Below are 19,757 nucleotides of genomic sequence, written 5' to 3'. Positions count from 1 at the left end.
AGACATGAGGACACTGACGCTGGTAAATGGACTACGGTACTTACATCATGGAAAACAGTTACGTACAAATATGCAGGGATGTCGGTGTAGTTGTATGTCACAATATCAACTATCAATGTATCATCACAATAAACATACATAATGAAGTACAGATTTACTATTTTTAAACCCACGTCTATTTAGCTTGATTATATATTGGTAGTCGATATTGTGGAGTCAAGATAAGGGAAGGTCGATATTTAAACTTTGATACTACAGAAGAATTGGAGGAATACCCATGGGTAAGAGTACAAGGACATGGACATTGGCCCAAATCAGCGAACCAAGGACGCTAGGACTCACAGACCATTACAAGAACACAGACTTGACACAGGAACTTTGTCACAGAAAATGAGGAACTGGGACTGGGAGACCAGAACATGGTAAACAGGCACTAAAACATAGTAGACATTGGCAAATGGATATCGGCACTGGGACGCGTAAAAGGGAAAGGAAACTTGTACATGGACAAAAAGATTAGGACATGGCGCATTGACCCTGGAGTGTGGCCAGACTCTGGGACTCTGACATTGGAAAGCTCAACCAGGGATCATGGGACTAACCATGCCCAGAAAATGAACTGTCACTGGGACACTAACAATGGGGCACTGACACTGTGTCATGGACACACCAATGGGATAAAGACACTGCAACAAGTGCCAGTAGATGAGGAAACTTGAACACAGACATGGACACGAGATACTGACCACAGTAAATAGATACCAATACATGGACACTGAAAATAACAAGCATTTGCAATGCAATTGGTCTTGCTTTGTGAGAGTTTAAGCTATTGGCATTGTAAATGGCAATAACATTTATTCTTCTGTTTAGAAAACTAACACATAAATAAAAGGCTTTGTCATTTACGATGCCAATAGCTTAAACTCTCGACCTGAACTTTGATGGGGTCGTGGGGGAGGGCAAGTGTGAGGGGTGAGATTGTGTTGGGCATGGCATGAGAGATCCAGGAGATAAGGGAGTACGGAGTACTAGCCAATGCCAGGTGTGTGGCTGCCATTGTATAGTACCCTGATAAAAAGAAAAGATGCCAGCCGCTATAGTTTAAGTGGACCGCCTTGGCTAAATAAAGAAAGAAAGGAGCGCAGCCGCTATAGTCAAAGCGAACCGCACTGGGAACCTAATTGAAGAAAGGAGTGCAGCTGCTATAGTTAAAGCGGACAGCCATGGCAAAATAAAGAAAGTAAGGAGCGCAGCCGCTATAGTCAAAGGGGACCTCACTGTCAACGTAAATAAAGAAAGTAGCGTGACCGCTATAGTTAATCAATCAATCAATCAATAAACTTGCAAAACGCACTACTTACCCGTGAGGGTCTCAAGGTGCTGAGGGGAGGGGAGCTGCTACTGCTCGAAGAGCCAGGTCTTGAGGAGCCTTCTGAAGGTGAGCAGGTCTTGGGTCTGCCGCAGATGGGTGGGGAGGGTGTTCTAGGTCTTGGCGGCGAGGAAGGAGACGGCTCTGCCGCCGGAGGTCGTTCGTTGGATGCGTGGGATGGCGGCGAGGGCGAGGCTGGTGGAGCGGAGTTGGCGGGCGGGGGTGTAGAAGTTGAGTCTGTTGTTCAGGTAGGCTGGTCCGGTGTTGTGGAGTGCTTTGTGTGCGTGGTTGAGGAGCTTGAAGGTGATCCTCTTGTTGACGGGGAGCCAGTGCAGGCCTCTTAGGTGGGAGCTGATGTGGCTGCGCCGCGGGATGTTGAGGATCAGGCGGGCGGAGGCGTTTTGGATGCGTTGCAGCCGTCGTATGTGTTTGGTCGTGATTCCTGCGTAGAGTGCGTTTCTGTAGTCCAGCCTGCTGCTGACGAGGGCTTGGGTCACCGTTCTTCTTGTTTCGGTCGGGATCCACTTGTAGATCCTGCAAAGCATGCGGAGGGTGTTGAAGCAGGAGGAGGAGACGGTGTTGACCTGCTTTGACATGGAGAGGGGGGAGTTGAGGATGAATCCTAGGTTGCGTGCGTGGCCCGTGGGTGTTGGTGCTGCTCCCAGTGTGGTCGGCGACCAGGAGTCGTCCCAGGTGGAGGGGGTGGGGCAGAGGATGAGGACCTCGGTCTTGTCTGAGTTCAGTTTTAGGCGGCTGCTCCTCATACACTCGGCAATGGCCTTCATTTCCTCGTGGAGGTAGGTTTTGGTGGTGTGCGGGTTTTTGGTGATGGAGAGGATGAGTTGGGAGTCGTCTTTGTAGGAGATGATGTTCAGGTCGTGCTGGCGGGCCACTTGTGTGAGGTGGGCCATGTAGACATTGAACAGGGTCGGGTTGAGGGATGAACCCTGGGGTACGCCGCAGATGATGTCGGTGGCTTCGGATCGGAAGGGTGGGAGGCGGACTCTCTGGGTTCTGCCAGAGAGAAAGGACGTGGTCCAGTCCAGGGCCTTCTCCTGGATTCTGGCTTCTTGGAGGCATGTCCTTAGTGTGCGGTGGCAGACTGTGTTGAAGTTGGCCGACAGGTCCAGGAGGATGAGGGCAGAAGTTTCGCCATTGTCTACTTGGTGCCTGATGTCATCTGTGGCAGCGATGAGCTGCCTCTGTGCTGTGGTTTCGTCTGAATCTGGACTGGGATGGGTCTAGGATATTGTTGTCCTCGAGGTAACGGGTCAGTTGTGTGTTGACGATCTTCTCGATGACCTTCGCTGGGAATGGGAGTAGGGAGATGGGCCGGAAGTTCTTGAGGTCCTTGGGGTCCGCCTTGGGTTTTTTGAGGAGGGTGTTGATTCCGGCGTGCTTCCAGCTTTCCGGGAAGAGCGCTGTGCCAAAAGAGATGTTGATGACCTTCCGTAGTTGGGGGGCGATTGTAGCGTCTGCTTTGTTGAATACGTGGTGAGGGCAGGGGGTCTGACGGTGATCCTGAGTGGATGGAGTTCATGACCTTGCGAGTCTCGTCATCGTTGACGTGGGACTAGGAGGTCACCTGGTTGGTGCAGATGGCGTTCTGGGTGGAGGATGCCGTAGTCGGGGCGGTCGAGTTGTTGAAGGTGTCATGGATGTCAGTGATTTTGCTATGAAGAAGGTGGCCAGTGAGTCGCACAGATCTTGTGAGGGCGGGATGTCGTTGGTGTTTGAGCTGGGGTTGGAGAGTTCCTTCACTATGCTGAAAAACTCTTTGCTTTAGTGTGAGTTGCAGTCCAGGCGGGCTTTGAAGGAAGATCTCTTGGCTGTTCTGATGTGTTGGTGATGTCTGTGGGTTGCGTCCTTGTGGGGCGTGTGCGTTTGGAGGTCTGGAGCTCTTCGGTGAACCAGGCGGCTTTCTTGCTGGAGTGGTTGTTTGAGGCATTCTTGAGCGGGGCGAGAGTGTTGGCGCAGTCGTCTATCCACTGTCTGAAGTTATGGGCGTCGGCGTCAGTGGGCGGGTTCTGGGTGAGGGTGGAGGTCAGCTGATCCTCGGTGACTTTGCTCCAGCAGCGGCGGGGTAGCTGTTGGGTGCGGTGGTGCGTGGTTGGTTTCTTGAAGGTGAAGTGAATGCAGCGGTGGTCGGTCCAGTGGAGTTCGGTGGTGTGGTTGAAGGCGAAGTGGGTGCCTGTGGAGAAGACTTGGTCCAGCGTGTGGTCGGCGGCGTGGGTGGGTTCAGTGACGAGTTGTTGGAGGCCGAGGTTGTCGAGGTTGTCGATCAGGGTGGCGGGGTTGGCGTCGTTGTTGTTCTCGAGGTGGAAATTCAGGTCCCCGAGGAGGATGTAGTCCATGGAGGCGAGTGCGTGGGTGCTGGCAAGGTCGGCGATGAAATTGCTGAACAGAGCCCGTGGTCCGGGGGGGTCTGTAGATGAGTGTTCCTCTGAGGGTGGTGTTGGGGTCGATGTGGATCCGAAAAGTGTAAGTGTGCGGTGGTGTTGAGGGTGTCGTCGGCGTGGGTGTAAACCTGGAGGGTGGACTTGTGGGTGATGGCTAGGCCTCCTCCAGTTCTGTTGGTGCGGTCCCTGTAGGTGATCTTGTAGCCGTCAGGGATGGCTACGGCGATGTCGGGTGCCGAGGAGTCGTTCCACCAGGACTTGGTCAGGAAGGGAACGTCTGGGGCAGAGGTGTTGAGCAGGTCCCAGAGCTCGACGGCGTGTTTGCGTGCGGAGCGGGTGTTGAGGAGTATGCAGCGGAGGTGGTTGGGACCGATCCTTGGAGGTTTGGTAGCTAAAGCAAACCACACTGTCAAAGTAAATAAAGAAAGGAGCGCAGCCGCAATAGTTAAAGCTGACCGTGCTGCCAAAAAAGGTAAATATTGATTAAAAGGTGCAGCTGGTTTTGTGTATATGGTGCGTCTGCCAATACTAAACAAGCTGGTTTTGTAACTATGTCACGTCTGCCATTCCTAAAAAAGTATTAAAAGCAGGTGCCGTGCTGCGTTACTGGAAAGCATGTCATGGGTGGAATAGGTTAAATCGTTCAATAAAAGAGTGCTCACAGAATAAATAAAACATAACGAGTAACAACATAAGTAAAAGGTCCAATCCTCATGGGAGGTTACAAATGCAGACAAGGCGGCAATAAGGAGGGACTACTAAGCCTATTCATGTATCAAAAGCAACCATTTAAAAAGGACAGTAACAGAAGACAATTGAAAAATTGGGTGGAAAATGGGCGGAGCTTCAAGTCCATACCTGAATACAGCATTCCTCGCAAAGTAGCGCATGCGCTGCCCACGCTCGACATAAAAAAACATGAACTTTGGAATAGAATATTAGCACTCATATGCAGGGACTGAGACCAGGGCGGCTCCTCAACTAGGGCGGAGGAGCGTCACCCCACTGCTTTCTCGCACAAACATAAAATGGTAATAACTACCATTTTATGTTTCTGCTTCTTGCACTCGGAGAGAAGCAGAAGGGTTTAGTTGTGGGCGGGGCTGCTCTGCAAGCATGGGAGGAGTGGTGTGCCCACTCCTGAGGGCGCAATGACTGTTTGGTCAGCCCTCTGGGGCCGTCCAAACCAGTCATGCGTACTCTGCAAAGTAAAAGCAAAGCAGCCTACATGGAGAAAATGTCCTCCCTGTAGGCCCCTGGCTCGGCGGCGGCCCCATCATTCACAACGCTGCCATTGCAGCGTTGTGATTGGCTTAGGGGAGGGAGGCTGCCTGCTTCTTGTTCCTGCTGAGTGGTAGGTTTTTACGGGGAATTGCCCGAGTGAAACTACCTGACCTGGGTCATAAATGCTATTCGGTTGCGGACAATGGTCAGAGTAGTGAACATTCAAATACAAACATCCACTGTGTAGTGCATGAAAACATATCACCTTGATTAGTGTTGGATTTGGTATCAATTATTTAATACATTTATTACGATATATTCAAATGCAGTCATAATCAAAGCATTTGAAACGATCAAGGTGCTCTGAAGCGTGAAAGGAAAATGGATGGAAATAGGGAATGTTGAAGTGATGCATTAATTTACGGGGGAAATGCGTACGGTACTTAGTGTGGCATGCAGATGTTATGCCCCAAAACTTCGCAATAAGTGCTCTTTATTGCACCTGATAAACAGCGTATCTCAGGAAATTGTTATTTATCGGGTGTGTTATATAACACCTTCAGTCCAACAAATTCGGAATCAGGGCCTATGTGTTAGACATTTTAGCAGACCTAAATAGAGGGAGTTCTGTAACGGATCCTTGAAGTAACTAAGGCATGAACCACGGTTTTCTTGACTTGACCACGGGAGGACAGAAACCATCTTTGTTAAGGTTCTTAGGAATCGTAAAACATAGAACCACCTTTGTATGCACGCACCCCAGCACTGCACAGCACTCTCTGACCAGATCCTAGAGACTAAAGTCCATGCAAATGGCGGACACTGCACTTTGCAAACATCACCCAATCACAACAAAGGATAATGCCCAGTGGGTCCCTGCTCTGATGGAGCGCTCATTCATCTCCACAGCGGGGTCAAGCGAGTGACTTTTTATCCAAACAAGTCAGATACATGGGGACACCAGGCAAGCGTCTTCCTTTGTGTTAATCCAGTCTTTATTATGCTAAAGTGGTAATTTCTTTGCAAAGTGATCTCTGTGTAACGCAGGTCAGTTTTTTTGTCCTAGGCATGAGAGTTTAATGGAAAACTGTCACCGTCTAAGCAGCTGTTAAGATTATTGTAAAGAGTTGGGGTCATTGGCATGCTAAGGTGGTCAGTTTCATGCTAAGCAGATCAGTAGTTTGTTAATCAGGTCGATTTTTGTGGGTTTTTTCCTGCTTGAAGCTGATTAACTTCCAACATGTATTACAGAGGTTTTTACCAGATTCATAGTTCTTAACCTAGATGGTGTAATATACAGATCCCCATTTTCAAACAATAGCCATTAATATAAAGTAGTTTCTGAGGGTTCAGTTCCGGAGAGGTGGGTGTCAGCTGTTGCTTCCCGTGAACTGTGTGCGTTTCTGGTGATATGTTAGGCAATCCCTTTAGATTCTATTGTGGCGAAGGTCGGTTTCGTACTGTATATAACTATAGAGACAAGTACATGATGCTAAATGCCTCGTGTTTATTTTTGCAGCACGCACATTTTCTTGCTAGCCAATGGTTCTATGGTTATGGATCTTTGAAGAAGAAACGATTTGGCTGGCGCCGCCAAGATTGAAAATGTCACCCCCTACATCCAGCCGCTGGTACACAAAAATTGAGCAGCAGACGCTGAACCCACACCCAGGCATATTTGCATTTAATGCAAAAGAAAAGAAAATGAATCTGATAACGCATAAAAATGTCGTTTTATCAATAGCTCACTTTCATGGCTTTCAATACCGACGGTGCTCTTTGGAAAACATAAATTCCTAGGTTTTCAGACAGTTTATTTTTTCTGTAAATTGTAGGCACCTGGGTTTATAATATTGAAGTCAGTTTCACGTGTCTGACATTCCGCGTGGTGTTAGACCGCTCTGTATTATATCAGTTTTAGTGTCCCCCATCAGTTACTTGTCAGCAAGGAGGGTTTTGCGCCTGCAGCGACGTGGGGACTGCAAACCCCAGCATGCCGGCGCCTCTGGGGGAGGGGCGGCCGGCTGGAGGGGGTGGGCGCAGCGGGCGCCGAGACCTGCAGGGCGGAGAGAGAGAGTGTGGGCCTGGAAGTAAGAGGTGGGAGCGTGGGAAGTGAACTGAGTCAGAGCTTGGTGGAGCTACAAAGGGAACGGAGCTGAATGAGCTGCGATCCCAGGAGCATCGGAGCCTGCAGGGGCACGGGACCGGCGCAGGGGCTGCAGGAGCAGAGCGCACAGGGGAAAGGGGCCGAGGAGCCAGGCTCGCAGGGAGGAGATAGGCTGTGGAGCCGGCGCCCGGACTTGGCTGGCTGAGGGGCTCGGATCGGACACTCCTCCCGACTCTGGATGGTCTATGCGGGGTTTGCTTGCGCTGCCACCGACCGGACTGAGTGGTTTCGTCCTCCGCAGGGGTGGACTCCCCAGGTTTGCATCCCCAACGAGTGATTTGGCTGCTGGGTTCCTGTTTGGCGACTTTCTCCGGGACTCGTGTGTCGTTCTCATCTGGGATCTGCTGGGAGCGCAGGAGAGACTGGGCTGAAGGTGAGTGCGGCATCGGGAAAACACCTTGGACTCTGCTGTAGTGCACCCCCCTCCCCCGATCTGTGACCCCCCTAAAAGCGCTCCATAGCGCAGAGCCCAGCTGTGCAGAAGTTTGTTGTGCGAGAGTTTGGAACGATGGTCACAATGGCTGAGGGGAGACCTTTGTGCGCTTTTTGGCTACAAGCCCTTCTGTGCGTGCACGAGACTTTGTTTTAGGGGAGCGCGTATCCGAATCCCCCCAATTCTTTGTGCTGTTGATCTGGATCGCAGTCACTCCTCACGGGGTGTCTGGTGTGTGCATGCAAACACCCAGAGTTGTTTATGCTTTTTCGGTCTGCTAGTGACTCGAATGCTCCCTGACGCCGCGCTTCGTGGCACTGCAGCCTAACAGTATGTTGATCGCGGAGCCAGGGGCTTAGCTATCAAAAGTACCTCAGGTGTAGTGTAACCGACGCCCGTGGAAGTGAGAGGGTCCCCATAACTGTGTTTTTGTGTGTGCGTGTTTTTTTTAAAAAACATATAAAGTAGGATTTGTGGGACCTGACGCCCGTGCATGCGATAGAAATGCATGTTGGGATGGGAGGGGGTATGACATTGCACGGTGGCCACTGGGACGGGCGAGGAACTAGGCTAGTTTGATCGGTGCGAAACTAACTCTGGTGAGTGGTGGTTCGCCAACACCTGGTGTTCTCTACCCCTTTCTGGTGCCGCGAAGCCCGCTGCTGGTTCACTAGCGCTAAAGAAAACAAAAGCTTGCCCGGAGCAGGCAGAGGGGAAAAGCCAAGCCTCGGGCCAAAGAAAATAATCGGCTCTGGGGGAGGGGCGGGCGGGCCCGGGGTCTGGAGAAGGCTTCGGCTCGGTGGCCAAGGAGGGGGAGGGCGGCCCTTCTGGACCACGAACGGGGGAGCAGAGATTACCCCTGCCATAGGTGGGGGAGAGGAGGCGGTGCCGGCGAGCCTTGGTGTGCCAGGGGGCGTGGGCTGTCCTGGGGCCCAGGAACGAACAATTAGCGCCGGGATTGGTGAGGGGGGGGTTAAGGGGGTAAAGCCTTCAGCGACCCCTGGATGAGAAGTGTTTTCTTTGGGGTGCTTCAGGTGCGCCAGGAGGGGGGTGCGCCTGCAGGGGGGTGGGGAGACTTGTCTTTGCGGGGAGAAAAGGGGGTGCGCGTCAGGGCATCAACTTTTCTTGTGTGTGTGTGTTCATGTAGCCTCCCTGCCGTCCTATAAAGGCTTCCCGTAAGCTCTCGCCCCCTCCCGACTTGTTTCAAGTTTTTTCCATGCCTGGTGTTGGCAGCAGGCAGGGAGTGAGGAATGTGATGGTGTGTTTGTGACTGTTCTGTTAGGGGGCGGTGTGTGAAAAGAGGTGGGCCAGGAAGGGTTGTTTTTGTGCTCGTGAGTGACGTGTGTACGACGGGTGCAAGGAGTATCTATTGGGAAGAGGGGACAACGTGTGTTTTGAGAGGGGTTTGAAGAGGTCGTACGCTGAGGAGAAATTGTGGGGAGCATAATGTAACTTTCCCTTTTCTGCACGAATGTGACCTGCTCCAAGCCCAGCACTAACGAAAAGGACACATTGACATTACTCCTGGTCTCCTGCCCTGAAGTCACATTACTCATTACTCCTGCACTGAAGTCACATTATTCCTTCCCTGAAGCCATATTACTCCTTCCCTGAAGTCATATTACTCCTGCACTGAAGTCACATTACCCCCAGTCCCCTTTACTTCTGGTCACTTCTCCTGCGCTGAAATAACGTAGTTCAAGGTCCCCATCCTCCCCATCTCTTGTGCAAATGCAACTTGCCCCAGGCACTATGCATACTTGAGCAGAGTGGCGATCACTTTATACATCATACAATTATTTCATGTAATCCACACCTGTAATGTCTTTTTGCATGTATTTAAGCTGCAACTGGCGCCATCTCCTGCAAAAAGTAAGCCACACCTGTCTGTCTCTGCACCTGGCACCGTGTGATTTACACGGGTATCCCCTGCACGAATGTAACCCGGGCCCACTTTAATGTAACCTACATTTGGCTCCATCTTCCCCACGAATGTAACCTATACCTGGCTGATTTATTCACTTCTGTAACCTACACCTGCTGCATGTAACGCACTCCTCGTTCTGTCTCCTACTCTGACCTGGCCCTTTCCTGGCTACGAGGAAACGCATTGGTGATGGGTGGAGGACTGCAAACGGTCTCAAACGCTGCCAGTCACTTGGGTCGTGTTTGAGGCCATCAGTTTACTCCCCCTGCGGCACAACAGAGACTGTCTATATGCAAAGCCGCCTTGGTTTGGCGCCAGCAGAGCAGTCCAGCCCAAACTGCCAAGCCAGGCTCCCTCCGAATGGGAAAACAAACGTCCCCAGCCAAGTTTTTGCGTACTTGGGCTCGTGAGGTATAGCTGGAGTCCTGTGCCACAGGACCTGGGTGTGTCATATGCACTTCTGAACCTGCAACTGGGTCAACTCCTTCAGTTCTACACCTACAAACAAACAGCAAAATCTGGCACTAATGTTAGCAAGGTTCGACTGGCCTACAGGCAGGGCCACTGGAATTATGCAACGAGAGGCTCAAATTATGTGGCGAAGTTGAGTACATTATATGGTATAATGTGGTACCTTTTGTAAATTGTTTTACTTCGTTATTTTTAAACTTGGTAACTGTTAGGGCCTTGGTTGCACCTCGTTAGTACCAGTTTAATACCCAAATTTAGCATTAAGAAAGGGGACCAGTCCCGCTTTGCCCTGCACTGGAACACGTGGCACTGCAAATTAAGTAACTTTTGAACCATTTGAGCTAGAAACAATTTTTTGGGTCAAAATACCAAGATTATGAGGCCAATGATGGTTTGTTCAGCAAATCTATTATTATGTGAAAATCGGTTGCACAATCACATAATTCCAGTGGCCCTGCCAATAGGGCAGTCGGGCAGAGCCCATGGGCTGGTCTAACAGGTCAGTTTAATGATATTCTGAGTCGGTTTTGATTTAACATAACGTGTATTTGTAAAGTACATGTTCACCCAGAAGGGTCCTATTGTCATAAATGTTTATAGTTACCCACCTCAAAGGTACTCATTTTATCTACATGAGAAGGATGAAAGGCTGAGTGCACCCACTGGGATTTAATCCTGTGACTTTGAGCTCAAACACAGGCTCCTCCAGGACCCAGGCACCAGACCGGCGCCTGATATTAAACTGAACATTGCCTATAGAAAGCTCAAATCCATACGGTCTTCCAAACCGTGTAAAACACTTCATACCACTCGTCTTTACGAGTTCAAAATAGTCCCCAATTGGGAACATTGGACTTTTATTTTTAGCTATCTAATAACCTAATGGGGCCACTTTTATGTTGGTGCCCGGGCCTAATTTCTGTCCCAGTCCGATCCAGGTGTAAACCTCATCTGGCGCCCTCACCTGCATGCCTCACCCACACCTGCATTACTCACCCACGCCTAACTCTATCTAATGCACCAATGCCTTCTTCACCAGGCTCCAGCGCCCGCACTTCCTATCCCCAGGCACCTCCTGTCAAGAAAACAACCCAGCCCCGAAGTGATACAACCGCTGCTGCCTTGGTGCTTGCAGGGCATGTGGCGGTGTTTGTTCCACGGTGGCACCCGTGGGCCAATAAGATGTTTACTGTATCAGGGTTCCGCTGTTCCGCCTCGTCTGCTTGAAGGCCGCTCAAATAGGCCAATATGGGGCGAGCGGGTAGTGGGTGAATTGTTTCCCACTATGCTGACTCCGAAGTAAATGACAAGGTGTATCTCAAAGTTTTTTTCGTGTTTTTTCTCTCTCTTTCTCTCTCTTTCTCTCTCTTTCTCTCTCTTTCTCTCTCTTTCTCTCTCTTTCTCTCTCTCTCTTTCTCTCTCTTTCTCTCTCTTTCTCTCTCTTTCTCTCTCTTTCTCTCTCTTTCTCTCTCTTTCTCTCTCTTTCTCTCTCTTTCTCTCTCTTTCTCTCTCTTTCTCTCTCTTTCTCTCTCTTTCTCTCTTTCTTTCTCTCTCTTTCTTTCTCTCTCTTTCTCTTCGTGACTAAGAATGCCATCCAGTGTACCAGCTTACTGGCGAGGTGCTGTCCCTCCCTCCCATTAGCCTCCTTTTGCTGTTCTGCCCGGGTTCAGGGAAGGGCAGCACGTCCCAGGTCCTACTGCCCCAACCGGGGCCAGTGAGGTGGCTCCCCCCGCTGGAGCCTCAGCCCTGAGTCAGGTCTCGTGCGCACGGCCCCCCGCGGAGAGCCCACGCATCAGGAGTGCGTCACCGCGCTCACGTGCTGGGTGAGTGTCCCTCTAGAGTGCACCGGAAGTTGGGCCAGGCTGTGTTCTCAGCATCCAACGACCTGTCTGGCATCCGTTGAACTGGTGTGTTTAGTCTGTCCTGCCCAGCGGCTGGTCCTCAGTGTGGTTAACATCTGACTCTTGGCTGCCACATTTCCAGGTCCATGAACGACAAGCTGCTCCCACCCAGGTTATTCTTCCGGTACATTATGGGAATTTTCCTTGTTTATAATGAGGTAAAGACCACATGTCCCAGAATGCAAATAAAAAAAAAACTGGACTGGAACAGTTAGTGGAGCTTGGACCTGGGAAACTTGGCAGGTGTGGGAGGCTTGGATTCTATCCGGCTGTTTATGAGCATCCAGTGTGTGGACTGTACCATCATGTCCTTTGGGTGTACGCTGCTTTGTAAAACAAGGATGGTCCAGCCAGGGTGCACGCGTGTTAACTCGGGACACCTCTATTGGTCACCTGGTCTTGGATTAGATTAATGAAACTTTACTCATTTTAAAGGCTCCAAACACGATGAACCCTTAAATCCTGTGTTGGAGTACGGTGGGGTTAAGTCATGTCTGAAAGGGTTAATGCAGATGTCCCTGCTCTGGTGTTGGTACTAGTTAGTGCAGGCTGGTGGAAGCCTTGCGCAAACTACGGAAGCACATAGCACATGCGCGCTGTTTGCGCGCGCAGGCCTGGATAACACGCATTGCTTTGGAACCATACTTTAGCCCCAATTTGCTGTGGCTGAGTTTGCGCGTGGAATTAGCTGCTCTGACGTGATCGGACATAGGTCCTATGCTGCGCTCTGCCAGTGCCCAGTGGCAGACTGTCTTGTACAAAATCGGGGTTTCACCTACAAAGACTGCTTCCTGTGACATTCTGAGCTCAGTCCTTTGGCGCAGCGGAGAAGAAAACGCCATAAAAATGAACTAAAAACTGTTGTTCGGTTTTCTGCTCTCATTTGCTTCGTCCTGGGCGATATCGGTCCTACATTTCAACCCACAGCTTTTCAACTGAGTAGGTTTAATGGCTAGACATCCGGTTTGGCAGGTCTGTTCACTTACCGTCTTCTCTTGATTTGGACACTTCTTGACCAATATTTACTGAGTCCAAGATCATTTGCTTTTTATTTACTGTTTGTTTTTCTTCTTTCTTTAACTCCACAATTTTTGACTGGAGGCTGCTCCCAGCACATTTTTCCCTTTCCACCGCTCTTTATTTGCTAGTGTAATGCCAATCCATGGAAAGGAAGGCTGGCTGGGTGCCTCTCCTAAACCTCGTACACCTGAAGACAAAATGGCCCCTAGGGAGAGCCGGAGAACTTCCGGTCCCCTGATACCTCTGCCCAATTCCTGTTGGCCATTTTCGTGGACTGGCAAGGGTCGCTGCCTGTTTAGCCAAGAAGCATTTAACTTGGGTCAAACAGGAACCAGGTCCATGCCAGTTATTCAAGATACCAACACAAGCTAAGTTTGTTTAAAATGGATCTGAATGAACTTTATGAATAGTCCATGATCATCCTAAAATTCTGGCATTATTTGCCCCATAGCTGGGTACCCTGTAGGCCCAAATGGGACAGTTGTCTCTTGTGACCTATCGGAGGGTTTTCCAGATACTGTCTTATGGATAGTTGATCCCTCTGATCTGAACAGAATGAACCAAGATTTTTCAAGGCAACATAATCGACAGTCTGGGAGTCTTAATTTTATGTAAAAGCCAAAAAACACTACATTGACAGCAATCTTAATAACTTAAGCTGACCGGGTTGTGTGCCAAGGGGGGAAAAGCATCAGCAAAGTCAAACAAGTGGTTTGCATTGTGAGTCCTGTCTAAATTATATGGAGAAAAAAGGAGGCTCTGTGGAAACAAATAAGATTGCTTTGTGCATATAATGCATCTAAGAGAGAAAGAATTTAATGTGTGATGATTCAGTGTAAAATACTTCCTCCTGCATTGCAACGCAAGCACGATGCAAGATGGGCACATAAACAAAATGGATATTGCAAAAGTAACTGGAGTCAATGAAAAGTCCTAGTAAGAGATTGAGGTAAAACTCGCAAGCCCCAGTTCTGGTTTGTGATTTGTGGTCCTAGTATTCTTCCATTAAATTTGCCTCAGTTTTCTAGGGATGGAGATTCCTATGTTGCAGCTAACAAAGGTGGCTCCAGCATCTTTTGCCTCGGTTTCTTAGGATGCCTGATGAGCAACACTAATGGCCTTTATATTTTATCCTGCTTGCAGAGCATTTAATTGAAGGTTTGGTATCGGTAAACATCCTTTACAACAAACTTTTTCCACGCAGTACCTTTATAACGCAGGAATTACAACGTAAGTCGTTACAACGACTTGCGCTGGGGGGCGCTCTAGGATAGGGAATAGTTAATTTACTATCCAATACCTTCCCTACTATCCACGGGGACTGGAGTTGGAATAGTAAATTAAACTATTCACTATCCAGCGCCCCCAACGCAAGTCGTTTTAACCTTGCGTTGTAAAAGCTGCGTTGTAAAGGCATGCGTGGAAAAAGCATGCGTTGTAACGACATACATCCTTTGGTATCAGGTGGTATGCCTCTTTCTTGCATCATCGGGGCTATTTCCCTTATAGAAACGTGGAGTATGCTGGCTCTTCATACCCTGCCTTTTGGTTCCTGTTGTATTGAGTTTCTCTGTGTTTGTTAACAGACACTCTTGCCATTAGAGAGATGTTGAGTGAAAATGTCCTCGCTCTTCAAGAACACGGGCAGCAGAGGCTCGGTCCCCCCTCTTTGAATCCTGGCTGAGAGGTTTCTACCACTGAGTCCATGCTTGGCATGATATGTGGGAGGTAAATGGTGTTTACCAAACTTATCAACTGCCCTTCTCCTCTGTGTGAAGTAAGATAAAGTGCTTTGGCCTTTTGTCTTGTCCAAAGTGTGTTTCATTGTAAGTGTGAGTTTTGTCTTTGAAGTGAGGAATTAGTCAGATGTCTGTGGATTGGCACTGGATACCAGATTAATAGTCACGTTTTAAGGTCTGCGTTAGCAAAGCTCTTTTGAGTTGAGTAAAATGATGTGTGTAATATAATTAGTTCCAGGGGCTTTTAGCCAGCTCACTCCATCCATTGGTCTGTTGTTGTGTCATTCACATTTTTCTTTCGCTCACTGCAGCAGACATCGTGGGTCAATAAGTCAGCCCGCTTCAATTGGCCAACTTCATTGTGAGTGACAGCATTCTGCCCTTTCACAAGGGGGAACACACAAAACCGTTATCTTCAGTGTGAGTGATTACTATGGCAACACCTACTTCTGAGAATGTTCTTTTTTTTCTTTTTTTGATTGACAAGGGCCCTTCAGTTTTCCCAACAATAACATTTTGCAAAACAAGCACAGACAAAACCAAGAATCTAATAACCAATACCAGACCGGTTGGCTTTGTTAATAATGCTTGTTTCCATATTCATCTGAGGCAGTTGTTATATCCGTTGCAAAACGTTGTTTGGCTGCGCTATGGTTGTTGCTTATTGACTATTATGTGGTTGTTTTATCCTCGCTTTTCTTTCTCACCTGTGTGTAGCTATATCTGATTCAGGGGAAGATGGCTATCCTGCAACTAATCTAAAAAGTGATCATTTATGTTGGGTTTCCTCAATGTATGCCCAAGAGGGCCGGAGAAACGTGCCAGATTGTCAAGATAATCAACATTTGATACATAGGCTCACAGTGATTCTAAATAGGAATCATTTCAATGGACGGAAGTTACCCTATACGTATGCCATCCAGCTTTACTGATCTTGCGTTACACTGGACACTCTTGCTTTAGTGTTTTCTTGACTTGTTAAAGCCATGATTACAAAATATTGGTTGTCAACTTTGACACAGGTATCACACCGAGGCTCAAGGGATGTCACCAGATTTTGATGCTGTACTCTTGAAATGTGCTTAGTGTTGGGTGTGAACCACAGCCGTAGTGGAACACATCTCTTCATGGGCATTGCTGAAAGCTGGTACTTGATCCTTTTCTCTCCACACACTATGGGTAAAGATGTGGTCTGAGGGGACATACTGTTCGTTTGGTTGATTGAATTTGCATCCAGTTGGGAAGTCTGGAGCAAGGATTCTTTCAGTGGGTGTGGAGATGCACCAATAGGGTGGGCTGGCTTGCACTAGTCTTGTGTCATATGAACTGGTCTACAATATCATCTGCTCAGGGCTATGTAAGGCAGAAGGCCTGCCTCATGATAATCAGTGCAGACCCTGCAGCTCCTAGGTGCATTCCAGCCCAGACAGACGACGCGTGAAAAATTAATTACTTATTTAAGTTTCCCTTGTCAACGTCTGTCAATCTCCCTCACCGCTCATACCTGCACCGGCCGCGGCTGCTCATGGGAACAGTGCACCAGGAACTGCCAGGAGAGGCTCTCTCCTGAAAGGATCAAAAGCAATCCCAGACTGGTTATGGCAGCTGTGCCATTTCCCATGATGCAAAGAGATCACAACCAGACATTAAAACTTTGGACTCCTGGGTTCCTCTACTATTGGGCATGAAGGCACGTGGGAGAATGCAGGCTTGCCAATTTGTGAAACTTTTTCACTGTGTGATAAGGGGCGGGTCTTAGTGCCAAGAACAGCCCCCACCCCACAAACACAAAAAACAATGCTTTGAGGCTGCTGCCGATGTCCTGGGGAGGTGTTTTCACACCACGTAATAGACATCGAGCTGAGCAGAACCTCAAGTTAGCTGGAAACCTGCTCTCTGCAGTCGTTTCCAGCTAATTGTGTGCGCACCATGTGATATCTTGTGATGGGAGCTAATGTCATGTGACACACTGGCATCGTGTGAGTTGGAAGGTCTATGAATGGTTATGAACAAGAACATGAGTATTTTGAGCACAGTACCCCTTGGGGAGCTAACCAAAGACATTTCAGAAACTGGTTTTCTTAACTGTGATAATTGTTCAGGGCTTTCTGTATGTAGTAAAACACGCCATTTTTGTGGCCACCGTTATCTGAAAGACCTATTGTATGTTTTCCATATCCTACAAGCCCTTCTCTACATTGGGTCGCATGTTACCTGGTTACCCTACATGGCAATGTTCCTGATTTATATGAAGCTCCTTCACCCTTTTTTACCCTCCATGACGGGGAAGGCCTTCACCTGTGATCGGTCTAAAATGGAACAGCTTCTCTTATAAATGCAGCCGTAGCCTATGTTGGATATGATCATATTCACGTAGTTAAGGCTTCTCTTAGAGTGAGGGCTGTGACCTGAGGCTGTGATCTGTGCTGGTCTACCACTGGAGAGACCGCTCCGCCCTTTAAAGTCTCAGATCATAGCCACATCCTAGATTGCCCTTGGAGAGAGAGAGAGATGCAGCTTAACTCGTGGAGATGGGCTCATGCTTGGGTCTATATTTTTAGTGTACTTTATCAGGACTAGACCCCCTCAGAAATCACAATTTAACTCAAAATACCAGTTATTGCGGGGCAATGTCTTTTCCCCCTTTTTTAATTGAGTGCATTGGTTCTAGTAATTGTTCATTAATAGTGGTGGTACAGCACCGTTAAGTAGGCAGGTCTCAAACCCTATTTTGTGACATTGAATGATTCATAGTACTAAATCAAAGAATCATCCAGTCATTTTGCTTTTCCTGTGTGACTTTAGTTCCTTTTTCCCCAAAAGCTCTTCACTGGCACATTTCAAATACAGGAGACGCACATATGTTACTTTGTTACTTTATATGTTGCACTGGTGTCAACATAACGAAATGCACATACACAGAGCAACAAAGTAACACTTGCCCTCTTCCACTAATAATGTATCCAGTTTATAAAGGAGAGAGAATAATAGCTGGCAGCTGTGAAGTGTTAACTTTCTGCCATCAAAGTTTCCAAAAAATAGCAAGTTGCATTGTGAAAAACTAAAATGACTGATACATGCTGAGATTTTCTACTGTGGACCATTAGGGAATGAAAACGTGTTGGTGTAACTTTTTCTTTAGTTGTGCTATATTAGTGTACATTTGAATCCTGATCCAGATTCGTGGTCCCTTGAGTGGCTCTGTCAACGGTTGGGGTCTCTCTTGAGCATCCAGATGCCTATAGATCCTAAGGCCCTTGTTTGATGTGTCACCCTCCCTAAGCCCCTTCATATATAATACGTAGTTATAGGGGCTTTCAGCCAGCTCTCTTCCATCATTGGTCTGTTGTGGTGTCAGTCACATATTTCTTCCACCCTATAGGGCATCTATATAGCATGTGGTCTACTTCAACCAGTGGTTGACAGCATTGAGCGCATTCCGCTTTTTCACAAGAACCACATCCGCACACCAAGTAGTTCCATTCATTGTTAGGGACTACTCTGGCAAGGTGTGCTTTTTGGGACTAAAAAATATTTTTTTTTTGTGCGTCCCTGTCCGTCCGGCCGTCCCTCGTTCCCTTCCTCCCACCGCCTCCCTCGACAATAAAGTAATACAAAAACATGACCAGACAATTATTGCATAGCCAAACTGCTGGGAGCTGTCGCCAGACCTATTGGCTTTGCCAGTTTATTCAATGGGGCTGCGTCTGGCCCTTTCAGCAAAGGTGTGTGGGTATTCAAAGTTTTGTTCAATTTCTTTTTAGTTCCATAATGATTTTTTCAATAATGATTTTTGCCTTGCTATTACCATTATCCTTTTATGACACTCTCGTCTGCTGAATGCTGCGAGTGCCTGCCCTCTGTGGAATGTAATCTCCGAGTTGACTTTTGACGCTTGTTAGTGGGGAGGCGGGGTGGTTTCCAGTTAATTCCTTAATGGACTTCGTTCTTCATTGAAAGCCGGGACGCGCGCTTGTTACCCGATGTGTGAGCCTGGCTGGCAGAGGAAAGAAATGCCACATGAGCGTGCAGTGGGTGCGCGGCAGAGATGTGGGACAAAAGAATTCGCGAGGACGGGGTGTGCCAGCCCGGGTGAGGGCTCTGTGACATTACTGCCATTGTCAGCCGAGATCTGGGAACAGAACGGCCCACGCCACAAAGGCCGTGTGACAGGAAGGCCTGGAGCCACCCGGGCAGTCCTGAGACTTCCAGTCAGGTGCCTCAGAAGGGCTGGCAAGGTTTGTGCACTGTAGGCCGCAAGGCAATCTTGTGCCCAGCATACGTTTGAGTGTGCCTAGCCCGGCCTCCCGAAGACCATGGCTGACGGGCATTGTCCAGAATGCCCTGTTGTCAGGGGCACTGGAACTATGCGGCAGAGGAAAGCCAAATTAGGGGGCATGGCTTAGTAAATGCAGCGAGGATAGGCATATTACGCGGCACATTTTGTGATGGTATTAATTCATTATTTTGTCATTTTCAAACTTGTTAACACTGCCGGAGCATTGAGTGCACCTCACTAGTATCAATTTAACACCCAAATATAGCAATAAGCAAAAATAATTTAACTAGTCAACCGTTTTTAAGGGCCTTCCCCTGTAAGGAGCTGTTGCATTTTTAGTAACTTTGAAAACGTTTGAGATAGAAAAATGTTTTTGTGCTAAAATATGCAGATTTTGCGACAGGTGGCGGATTGTGTGGCAAATGCCGCAAATCTATAATTATGCAAAAAATCGTCGCTGCTGCACATTCACATAATTGCAGTGGCCCTGCCTATTGTGCAGTCCTCGTGTTTGTAGGCAGGGAGCATGTTGTCAGGCCGGATATTCCTGATTTAAAAAGAAAAAGTTATTCAACTTTCTACTCCCATAGTTGCCCAGTTTGGGTATTTGTGGCATTATGTTTGCCTGGCATATAAGTGTGATCTTTGCATGTCTTGTGACACACTGTATCATGAGCTAAGCAAAGCAATCATATCGGTTCCATTGTTACTTACATAAATAACCAATGTGTTCCAATGCTAGGAGCTCTTCCAATTCTAATATTTAAGTCCAGGTCCAATTCTTCTGATCTCCGGAGTCCTGTTTAGTCTTTCTTCCATCACATT

The 19,757-nt window shown here is 48.3% G+C and overlaps 1 protein-coding gene across 2 annotated transcripts in view; it reads left to right on the top strand.

The window, feature by feature from the left end:
* Positions 1–7,053: 7,053 nt before the first annotated feature.
* FGFR1 (fibroblast growth factor receptor 1) overlaps positions 7,054–19,757 on the top strand; it is a 164,524-nt gene continuing 151,820 nt past the window's right edge. For both annotated transcript variants that reach the window (XM_078666317.1, XM_078666318.1), the window contains exon 1: positions 7,054–7,535. The gene's annotated coding sequence lies outside the window, so the exon portion shown is untranslated. The remainder of the gene's footprint in view (positions 7,536–19,757) is intronic.

This window comes from Lissotriton helveticus, chromosome 11 (genome assembly GCF_964261635.1).
Source record: "Lissotriton helveticus chromosome 11, aLisHel1.1, whole genome shotgun sequence".
Lineage (NCBI taxonomy): Eukaryota > Metazoa > Chordata > Amphibia > Caudata > Salamandridae > Lissotriton > Lissotriton helveticus.
The sequence above is the reverse complement of the archived record's forward strand: the minus strand, read 5'-3'. Positions and strand labels throughout refer to the sequence as shown.